The 12,222-nt window shown below is 38.9% G+C and overlaps 1 protein-coding gene and 1 pseudogene across 1 annotated transcript in view; one reads left to right on the top strand and one right to left on the bottom strand.

Moving 5' to 3' along the window:
* Window positions 1–12,222, bottom strand: part of GPC6 (glypican 6) — a 1,229,455-nt gene that overhangs the window by 440,622 nt on the left and 776,611 nt on the right. The window lies entirely within an intron of this gene.
* On the top strand, window positions 5,330–5,500 carry LOC138446994 (U2 spliceosomal RNA; annotated as a pseudogene).

The following is a 12,222-nucleotide window of genomic DNA, read 5'->3' as shown; positions in this document are numbered from 1 at the left end:
AAGGTCATCTGATTAGGAACTCTGTTACTATTTATTTTTTAACATAAAATACTTTGGGCTAATGCCAAAGCTGTCCATTCTTTGCCTTTCTTCTAGTTCACTAATTGTTCAGGGAGAAAACAAACCATTAAGGGTTCATATTGTGTAAGGCTTCTTTGAACTGGCTCTGGACTTTTTCATTCCACTGCATTCCCAGGAGACTGACTCTGCAGGTCATAGATGCTCCCGCAGGCAGTCTTAGAGAGGGAGCAGGGTAGGCAACAATGCTGAGAGAGGCAGGCTGAAGCAGGAAGCAAGAAGACTGTTGATATTTTTGCAATGGATTCCTTTTCTATTGTGTGTCATAAACCATTAGCATCAAGATATAGTGGTTTTTTTTTTTGAAAGTTGATTGCTTTTTATTTTTTTTATTTTTATTTTTTTTGATTTTTTTTTAATTTTTTTTAATTTTAGTTTTTTATTTTTTAAATTTTAAAATCTTTAATTAAGATATAGTGTTTTATATCCTTAAAGTAACATCAAGTGTGCTAACAACAGGTTTAGGTTCTCTCCAACTAGTTTTGCTGCAAATCAAAAGGAACCACACATATATAAGTGAAATAAGCACACATGAAGACATACAGATACATAGGTAAATAGATGATTGATAGATTGAGATGGGATGGGTATTTCTCATGTTGGCAAATTGCAAAAAACACACATCACTTGGGAATGACAGCACAAGCTTCTATAAATTTAAATAGTAAAGCATAAATGCAATGGGAATTGAAAATTCATTAACTGATCCTACGATGAAGCCCAGATAGTAGTCTCTCTGTCTTTTTCTCTGACAGAAAGCAAAATGCAGCAATGAACTTGGGCTCTCTAGAATTATTTACTATCACATATTATTATAAAAATAATGAAATGAAAATGTGGTCTAGTCCTGAAAAGCAGACATCAAATTTTCTCTGACTCACTTTTTAAGAGGCAGCTGAAAATGGAATAACCCAAACTATTGGAACCCTACACACAACCCCCATACACAGAGCTCTGCTATCTGGTCTGGGTGTCACTTTTTAAAAGTAGAACTAATATCTCACCCACCAGAAGCTAGGAGTCCTCATTTATTTTAACTTAACAGACCACTCTATGTATTACAAGAAAAAAGAAGGTATACTATTATAGACAATCCACATGTGAGAGACATCTTATTTACATTCTTAGGTTGTTTCTGATTTAGGGAAGAAACATCTTAATTAAAACCAAACACAGAAATATGAATATGCTAATGCCAAGTAATTAGGAGCCTACAGGCTGACAAATCACCTCTTGGGGTGAGAAAAAGACTGCAAGTGTCTGTCCTCGTCCTATTAGATGTGCCAGGAGTTGCCTGAGAGCACCTGAGCCCAGTGACAACTCAGCCGCTCTCAGCACAAGTGAGATACCCAAGGCACTGGAGGGAGACTGCCCTGAGCTTTCATTGGTCCAAACAAACTGGCCCTCACATGTCTTCAGATTTCCAGGTCTGATATCCCTTTAATTCATCCTTTCTTTAAAGGTCATCTTTCTCTTGATTTATTTGGCTGCACCAGATTTTAGTTGCTGCATGTGGGATCCCTCATCAAGGATCGAACCCAGATCCCCTGCATTGGGAGCTAAGAGTCTTAGCCACTGGACCACCAGGTAAGTTCCAGATCTTTTTTTCCCTTTTCTTTTTTTAATATTTGGTTCAGTTCAGTTCAGTTCAGTTGCTCACTCATTTCTGACTCTTTGGGACCCTATGAATTGCAGCACGCCAGGCATCCCTGTCCATCACCGTCTCCCGGAGTTCACTCAAACTAATGTCCATTGAATCGGTGATGCCATCCAGTCATCTCATCCTCTGTCGTTCCCTTCTCCTGCTGCCCCCAATCCCTCCCAGCATCAGAGTCTTTTCCAATAAGTCAACTCTTTGCATGAGGTGGCCAAAGTACTGGAGTTTCAGCTTCAGCATCATTCCTTCCAAAGAAATGCCAGGGTTGATCTCCTTTAGGATGGACTGGTTGGATCTCCTTGTAGTCCAAGGGACTCTCAAGAGTCTTCCCAACACCACAGTTCAAAAGCATCAATTCTTCAGTGCTCAGCTTTCTTCACACTCCAACACTCACATCCATACATGACCACTGGAAAAACCATAGCCTTGACTAGACAGACCTCTGTTCGCAAAGTAACGTCTCTGCTTTTCAATATACTATCTAGGTTGGTCATAACTTTCCTTCCAAAGAGTAAGCGTCTTTAAATTTCATGGCTGCAGTCACCATCTGCAGTGATTTTGGAGCCCAGGAAAATAAAAGTCTGACACTATTTCCACTGTTTCTCCATCTATTTCCCATGAAGTGATGGGACCAGATGCCATGATCTTCGTTTCTGAATGTTGAGCTTTAAGCCAACTTTTTCACTCTCCACTTTCACTTTCATCAAGAGGCTCTTTAGTTCCTCTTCACTTTCTGCCACAAGGGTGGTGTCATCTGCATATCTGTGGTTATTGATATTTTTCCCGGCAATCTTGATTCCAATTTGTGCTTCTTCCAGCCCAGCATTTCTCATGATGTACTCTGCATATAAGTTAAATAAGCAGGGTGGCAATATACAGCCTTGATGTACTCCTTTCCCTATTTGGAACCAGTCTGTTGTTCCATGTCCAGTTCTACCTGTTGCTTCCTGCCCTGCATACAGGTTTCTCAAGAGGTAGGTCAGGTGGTCTGGTATGCCCATCTTTTTCAGAATTTTCCACAGTTTATTGTAATCCACACAGTCAAAGGATTTGGCATAGTCAATAAAGCAGAAATAGATGTTTTTCTGGAATTCTCTTGCTTTTTCCATGATCCAGCAGATATTGGCAATTGAACATCTGGATGTTCACAGTTCACGTATTGCTGAAGCCTGGCTTGGAGAATTTTGAGCATGACTTTACTAGCATGTGAGATGAGTACAATTGTGCAGTAGTTTGAGTATTTTTTGGCATTGCCTTTCTTTGGGACTGGAGTAAAGACTGACCTTTTCCAGTCCTGTGGCCACTGCTGAGTTTTCCAAATTTGCTGGCATATTGAGTGCAGCACTTTCACAGCATCATCTTTCAGGATTTGAAAGAGCTCAACTGGAATTCCATCCCCTCCACTAGCTTTGTTCGTAGTGATGTTCACTTGACATCATATTCCAGGATGTCTGGCTCTAGCTGAGGGATCATACCATCATGATTATCTGGTTAGGTTTACATTTTTTAAATACTCATTTTAATCCTGGATTCATTATTTCCTTGTTTTTTGTGCAAAAATGTTTCCTTTTTTCTTCATGTTCTTATATGACAATCTGTGATTTTTCTTTTTCAAAACCCTTCTATTTTGAATTGTAAACAATTAGCATGGTTAAAAAGAAACAAACAAGAGAACAACAAACCAACCCAAGTCTGCATTAAGGTGCAGAAAGACCATAATCAGCATTTTAATAATAATCATATGAACAGCATTAAAATTCATGTCAGTTCTGACCATCTTATTACAAATGAATGAACACTCTAATATACTAGGACAACGAAGTTCTAATAGCATCAGAGGAGTCAGGGAAAGGATACATTTGTGAGTTGAATGCATGTGGACTGCCAGGACAGAAAAAAAGGCAGCTAAATTGGCTCTATTGAAGAGTTCTGGAATCCTAGGAGGGCTACCTGAAAATTACATTTAATATGCTAACACTATTATGAGAATATTTCTATTCTTCCCATAAAGGTCTTGCTAACAGTAATTAAATTTTAAGACAGTCAGATCTGGAAAGGAATAAAAATACAGTGAAAATACGATTACAGTGGCTAGAGGAGGTCTTCCCTTTCAAATACTAATTAAAAAAAAATTGAATTTTAGCTACCCAGGGACACCAAGGCTGGCCATATCTATATTAAATTATACCCAATCACATCTAAGTTCTTAAAAATCTAATACATTTGCCATTAAAATGCCTTAGACTTCAGAAAAATGTAAATGACATTCTAAATATAAGGGCTTTTCCTTCATCAGTAGCTGCATCAGAGTAAAGGGAAAGAAACAAAAATCAAACCAAACCAAACCATATAAACCAGGGCTAAGATAAGAGACTTTGGGGTATAAAAACTGAATTGGGTCAACAAAACTAAGATTGTGGGGTTGTTGTAATGTCCAATAAAGAAGCTGCTTAATTCGAAAAATATGTCTACATACTGGATCTGCTTTTATTTTTATTTTTTTTTACTCAGAATTTTGTGTTTATTTCAACATTATGTGTTCAATGATGACTTCAACATTATATTTGCACTGTTAATATAAATTTAAGTAGGCTTTCACTTTTTAAAATAATCCTCAACAGAACGACTTTCAGGCGGGCAAAATATGTTCAGTGATTTCTTAGTCTCAGACATTGTCTTATTGTTCATTTTCTCACCAAATTAATCCTCCCTGTCCCAAGGAAAATTAAGAGAAATACCCTTTATCTAAAAATTGGGGGATGAGTTACAAACACAAGTATATGTAGAATATATATACACACACACTCTATGTATGTGAGTACATATCCAAAGTATCCTCCGGTTTTATAAATTTTTAGCTACAAGTCCTAAGAGGGATAGGAATCTACAGAGGCTACTTGTTAAACCTTATTTGGGAATTGCTGAAACAAAATGTTATTATATTTGTCTAATAACAATAACAACAAATACCATAAAAATACAACTCAAGGGATGGAATTCAGTGAAAGATTGAAATATTCCTATAATCCACAGAGAACACAAATGGCAAAGAAAATCTGATGTCTATTCAGGTCCACTAAAGACTCATTTTGCAGTAAATTTACAGATATAGGAAAATTTTACACTGAATAAAAAAACTACTCTGGGGAAATTTAAGTTCCAAAGTTACAAAATTAATCAACGTATCAAAAATTAAGTTCAACACATTTCTCAACCCAAAAAATTCCATACAAGAAATTGATTCTAAAATTCTGATCAACACAGAAAAAAATAAGGAAAAGAAAAATAAAAGATAATACAGTCTAGTGAATAATAAGTGTTATATAAACGAAAGCAAATAAATCATTTATTGCAATCATTTTTTAAAAATTCTAAAAGGAACAAGACAGGGGTTATTTTACTATCAGGCTGCACGGCAGCAGCAACAGGTTTTCCTGTTTCCATAAAGGAGACAAACTGCCCTCCCTCCACCTCCCAAACCACACCACACGGCACGGCCTGCAACAGAGAAGCTGAGTTCTAAGGGAGCCAGGTCAGCGAGCTGATGACCGTGAGAAGGAATGAGACAGAAGTCCAGTTAAAACACAAAGGGGCATCGCTTCTCAGCCATTTGGCTAAGATCAAGTGTAAAACTAGTTCTAATTTTCTCATTCACAATCAGTAAGACTGATTTGTGTAATAGCAGTTTTCTTTCGGGGGGAGAAGTCATCTGTTCAGCTGAATCCTAACCCAGCTTATCATTCATGAATAACGTAAGGATAGTTTGGAGGTGCCAACTGTGCTCAATCACCATGGCCCAGCCTTCATTCTTACTGAAAACCCTGGTGCTTTGGTCTTAAGCTTCAATTATGAACTAATGCATAAAACACTCAAGAAATCCCCAAAGAAAAATTGTGAACACATAAGCAATAAAACACTAATGCAATATTTTGGCAAGACTCTAACATGATTTTTTAAAAATGGATTTAAGAAAATGTAAAGCATCAGCTCTTTTGAAGATGTGGTTGCGGTCTATTGCAAAACTCGATCCTCAGTTTTTTCAGAACATCCACAGGGTCAAAAAAGAGTCGGACATGACTTAGCAACTCAACAATAACAACCATCTGGGAAGCTGTGCGGATTGCTGGTCTCCACCCTCAGCATTTCTGATCCAATAGGTTCAGGATGGAGCTTGACTATTTGCATTTCTAACCAATTCCCAGGTGATGCTGATGCTGCTGTACCAGGGACAGGACTTTGAGAACCACTAGTAACAAAGGTCAGAGTATAGGTTTCCAAGTTAGAGTGAGCTGGGCTTACCGGACTCTGCCATTTCCTGGCCTTACAACCTAGGATAACTTATTTAACTTCTCTGAGCCTTAGCTCCTTCATCTGTAAATGAGGATAAAAGCAGTACCCACATCACAGGATCTTAATAGATACTAAAGGAGAAAAGTGCATGAAAATTGCTTCAGTTCAGTTCAGTTCAGTTCAGTTACTCAGTCGTGTCTGACTCTTTGCGACCCCATGAAGCAGCACGCCAGGCCTCCTTGTCCATCACAGACTCCTGGAGTTTACCCAAACTCATGTCCATTGAGTCGGTAATGCCATCCAGCCATCTCATCCTCTGTCATCCCCTTCTCCTCCTTCCCCCAATCCCTCCAACCATCAGAGTCTTTTCCAATAAGTCAACTCTTTGCATGAGGTGGCCAAAGTATTGGAGTTTCAGCTTCAGCATCAGTCCTTCCAATGAACACCCAGGACTGATCTTCAGAATGGACTGGTTGGATCTCCTTGCAGTCCAAGGGACTCTCAAGAGTCTTCTCCAACACCACAGTTCAAAAGTATCAATCTTCAGTGCTCAGCCTTCTTCAAAATTGCTTAGAATATAGCAAATGGCCAATAATAAATCAATTCTTATTCAGAATAGGATATTGCAAAAATGTAAGCAAATGGATTAAAGAGAAAACTTTGTAGGCCTCCTATTCAGATGTAGACCTCCTTTGAAAAGAAAGGTATATATCACCAAATCAAGATGTACTTGCATTCAAGAATCAAACATCGAACATTTTATTAGCTGCAGGAGGGTGACTATCTTTCCCACTAAAACCAGTCCAAAAAAAAACAAAAAAACAAAAAACCAGTCCAACTTCATACCAAGTATACACCCCTTTACACTGCCACCTGGCCAGTTTTTAATCTGTTTGAAACAGTTATTAAGTTTTGAGACATAAAGTATAATCTACCTTTTTAGCTTCAATATGTGTAACTATATAATAAACTCATTATTCTAAGCGTACATAATATTATAGCTGTATGAAAGAAAATATTTTCTAAAAGTCATATTTCTGCTTAACGGTCCAATGGTTATTATACTGTTTTGACCTTTCTCTCTATTTGGGTTCTTCATGGCAGGTAATAAATGGGTATTACTTTTTAATCATGGAAAGAAATACCTGAGGCTAATTGTTAATGAAACAAACAACTGGGGATTCACAAATTCTCAAGGCATTGTGCTGCTGTCTGACTTCTGTCCATGTGGAAATTGAGAAATTATGGTGTGGGAGGAGCTGTCAAAGGGAGACACTTGGGAAAGTTAAACTTCTCTTGGGAAACCAGTAGCTGCCAAGGAACTAAAGGAGAAGATGATATTCAGGTAATTAGAGGAAAACTACTCTGAAGTCAGGATGCTGTGAAGCCAAGCGGTGTATCTGACCCAGACATATAAAAGGATTACAAGGGAGTTGGAAGAACTGCCCTAATCATGCCTGAGAGGAAAAGCAGAGAGGACTGTGAGCTTCATTTTCTTCTTTTGGGGTCATGCATCCCTTCTAACACCACCCTTATGGCAGAAAGTGAAGAGGAGCTAAAAAGCCTCTTGATGAAAGTGAAAGACGAGAGTGAAAAAGTTGGCTTAAAGCTCAACATTCAGAAAACGAAGATCATGGCATCTGGTCCCATCACTTCATGGGAAATAGATGGGGAAACAGTAGAAACAGTCTCAGACTTTAATTTTTTGGGCTCCAAAATCAGTGCAGATGGTGACTGCAGCCATGAAATTAAAAGACGCTTACTCCTTGGAAGAAAAGTTATGACCAACCTAGATAGCATATTCAAAAGCAGAGACATTACTTTGCCAAAAAAGGTCCATCTAGTCAAGGCTATGGTTTTTCTTGTGGTCATGTATGGATATGAGAGTTGGACTGTGAAGAAGGCTGAGTGCCAAAGAATTGATGCTTTTGAACTGTGGTGTTGGAGAAGACTCTTGAGAGTCCCTTGGACTGCAAGGAGATCCAACCAGTTCATTCTGAAGGAGATCAGCCCTGGGATTTCTTTGGAAGGAATGATGCTAAAGCTGAAACTCCAGTACATTGGCCACCTCGTGTGAAGAGTTGACTCATTGGAAAAGACTCTGATGCTGGGAGGGATTGGGGGCAGGAGGAGAAGGGGAAAACAGGATGAGATGGCTGGATGGCATCACTGACTCGATGGACGTGAGTCTGAGTGAACTCCAGGAGTTGGTGATGGACAGGGAGGCCTGGCGTGCTGTGATTCATGGGGTCGCAAAGAGTCGGACACGACTGAGCAACTGAACTGAACTGAACTGAACTGAACATCCCTTCTAAAAACCCTACGACCTCCTTTTCAGTTATATACATACATAACTCTGGATGGGACAGTTCTCTCTGAATTTGATGCTGTATGTCTCTTGTGAAGAAACTGACTTAAAATAAGGTGAGTATTAATGAGAAAGGCACTCAAATCTTTAGAGATGTTACCATTTTTGTAAAACTTAGAAATATATGTGTTAGTTTTAAGCATTTTATGCTGCAATGGCTATGCTTTGCCATTTCACCACAGAACAAATCAGAATAAAACTACATTGTCATTTTTATAGAAAATCATAGGTAAATGGAAACCATGCTATTCTCTGGGGCTCAGTTAACTACATCAAGAGGCAGGTGGTTATTCCAGCTAAAATTCTAATCCTGTTGTCCCTCAGAAATAGTTTATCCTATTTGCAGAACAAATATCTTAATGGAATTAGTGCAGTAGAATCCTGACATTTGTGGATTTAACTCTAATGAGTTGTGACTGTGAGAGAGAGAAAGAGACATAGTGCTCCATGACCTACAGAAATCTGTCATTTTCCTGAGATAAAAATTTGCAAGGCCTCTGTGGAAGGGCCATTTTGCTGGTGAATGAATCTAGCCAAGCACCTGGAATTTGCATCTCACTGGGGTGAGATTATCCTATTTTTTTTTCCTGGCTCTTCAGAAGTTTTCCAATAGCATTCTCTAATGTGGAAGGCAAAAATAGGCGATCATGTAATTGTAGGACACAGCCTTTTAAAAATTTATTTCTATATTTTTTTTTAGCAGGTGTCTTCAGTATCTTCAAAAAGAAGGTGAAAGAACAGGAAGTCTCTACCTTGGGATTATGCTCTTAGGGACATTACCTCATGGAAGTTTGCACATTTCAAAATAATGTGATGGAAAATGCCATCCGTGGAAAACTTGAAAGCACGGCATTAGGACACAAAACATCTCCAGAAATGATTGATTTCCTCTCCCAAATTTCTGACAGAATATCCTTTCTATTTAAAAAGCTCTCTAGGGACTTTCACAGCCTCCTTGGGATGAAACTAAATAATCCCAAATTAAAAATCCATATATGCAGAGGTTATCAATCCCCAGTCTTCTTTTTAGGCTTGCTCAGTGGATGCCACTGAAGATCTTCGATCCACCAGCTCTGCCCTAAGCAAATAAACCAGTTCTAGCAAGCCCCTCAGTCATTAGACAGTGAGCAGCAATAAATCTTGCCAATTCAGAGGGAAGCGTGTGCTTGGGGAAGGTTTACCATTTTACTGCCTGCCAGGCTTCATCTGCCTAATTAGTAAGACTGAACCTGGCCTCTGTGTCTTCACTGTAGGCTGCGACACCAGTTCTGCAGTCTTGGCTGGAGCCCAAACACCTTGTCTGATTTTATCAGCCTTCTCTGCCTCATGAGAAGGGTCTGTCCTCCTCACCAGAGCCATCCAACCAGTCTGGGCTCCCCAATCCTGTCACTGCCCTGATGCTGGATATTCCTCTTGTCCAGTGTGAGGGTTACTGTATCATGACGTCTTATGTATCAAAATCAGACGAAGAACCTTGGGACACAGTCACTGGGGCTGGTGATCATTCCCCGAGGTGAGTGGAAGGAGAATCTCCATAGTGTAATGGGTTCTTCTCACTCTGGCCCTCTTGCTTCCAGCTTTTCTTTTTTATAAGCCTCTCACCAAAGTCCCAAAAGGATTATGTCTAAGCTTTCCTGTGTGATTCAGTCACTCAGTCCTGTCAGACTCTTGGGACCTCATGGACTACTTCCAGGCTCCCTCTGTCCTGTGTCCATAGGATTCTCCAGGAAAGAATACTGGAGTGGATTGTCATTTCCTTCTCCAGAGGATATTCCTGACCCAGGGATCGAACCTGTGTTCTACTGCATTGCAGTCAGGTTCTTCACCAACTGAGTCACGGGAAGCTCTCCTAGGAAAAGACAGAAGCCACTCTAAGCTGAAGCTCTTCTTTTTTTTTTTTTTTCCGGGTTGTTACCATCATCTGTCCTAAATTACACTCTCCTTAAGGGAAAAGACAAATCAGGAGGGTCATACTGATTTTTGGTCAATAAATGTGCTTTCAATGGATTTTTATCATGAGGATAGAAGATCTACCTTTTGCTCCAAGCACAAAATTTTAAATATGAGTTATGAACTCTTTTAGTGGCATGCAATAATTTGGTACATAATGTAACAAGAGATGACTTACTGTTAAGCCCTATATTCCAAACAAGTTATATCTCAAAGTTTTCTTGGTAATTTGAGTTTAGACTGTGGTTTTCCATAGAAAATAAACTATTTTAGCTCAGTAAAAGAAATTTGCTAAGTTTACATCTCATATTTTAGTTTCTCAGATCTCTTATTCACTAGTATTTTTGTCAATAACTTATTCACAGGTGAATTACTTATTCTAATTTTCTTTCAGAAAATTTTTAGAAATATGTTCAGCCGTATCTGAGACATGTAAAGTCAAAAAGTTAGTGCTTCAGCTTTAAGGAAGTGAACTAATTTGTTTGAACTAAATCAGCAGAAACAGTTGATGTATTAAAGTCAAATATCCTCACGAAACTGACCCCAAGTGTAGAATACTGTATTACTGTAATTGCAAAAACATTTTAAAAATACTTGTCTTAGGAGAAATCTAATTAGCTTTTGAGTAACATCCCTTTTTTATTTTTTGAAATTACATGACTATTACTCTGAAAAACTGATTAATAGGCAACTATCAAAATACAAGTCCTGGTAGGAAAGATAATTGTGCCATGTTGTATTTTGTCCTTTTGAAAGCAGGTTGAATGCATAATGAGGACATTAGCCCAGCTAGGAAAACTCAAGCTTTTGCACATCTTTCCTTTGAGGCTAAAATCTGTAACCTCAACACTGCAAATATTAGACCTATTTCTCTGAGGCTTTGATGTTGATGGGAGTTTCTTAGGAAGATCAGGTTGTTAGGGCACAGAGCAAGGCAGAAACTACTTTCAAGTAGCTCTTGCAATTAGCACCTAATTAATGAGGTGTGAAGCGTGAGTGACTGGAGGTTCCTTGATAGAACACAGTATTATATTGCTGGGTGCCTCATTACTCACTTAATTTTAGATTTCCAGCTGCAGCAACAGCGGGTATGGAAGGCTGTCCTAGCAGAGCTGGAAGAATATCCTGACAAAAAGGAAGTGTCAGCCTGCAGCCAGCATAACTACATTCCAGAGAAGGCTGGCCATCTCAAAAACAGCAGGATAAACACTTCTCACATTTGATAAACTCTTGATAATTGCTCCCCATATTCTGCCTTTTTTGAAAAAAACAAAACAGAAACCTTCCAATGATACAAGCTTATTTTTCAATTTTCATTTCTCAGGTTTGGCTGTGTCTGTGCATACTTATTCCTTAAGCAGAGCTGAGATACTGTACTAGGACTTTTCTGCATGGCACTTGGATCAGGGTTATGTAGGCTACAAAAGAGCCCTTGAGAAGAATCATTAGTTGGTTTCATTCCTGGAGACCTAGTTTAGGTACACACTCTGTAGACCAAAGGGAAAGGGGCAGCAAAGGATGAGATAGTTAGACAGCATCACCAACTCAATGGACATGAGTTTGAGAAAACTCCGGGAATTAGTGAAGGGCAGGGAAGCCTGGTGTGCTGCAGTCCATGGGGTCGCAAAGAGTTGGACACAACTTAATGACTGGACAACTACAAAAACTGCAGGAGAATGACCAAGAAGAGAATGAATAGAAACAGGACCTTTCAATTCCACATACAAGTGATATTATATAGCATTTGTCTTTCTCTGCCTGACATCTCACTTAGCATAATGCCTTCAAGGTCCATTCCTATTGTAGTCAACGGTGGGATTTTCTTCTTTCTCATGACTAAGTAATAGTCCATGCTGTATTTCTATTTTAAAGTTGCTAA

The sequence above is a fragment of the Ovis canadensis genome, chromosome 10, assembly GCF_042477335.2.
Source record: "Ovis canadensis isolate MfBH-ARS-UI-01 breed Bighorn chromosome 10, ARS-UI_OviCan_v2, whole genome shotgun sequence".
Classification (NCBI taxonomy): domain Eukaryota; kingdom Metazoa; phylum Chordata; class Mammalia; order Artiodactyla; family Bovidae; genus Ovis; species Ovis canadensis.
This window is presented reverse-complemented; position numbering and strand designations above follow the sequence as displayed.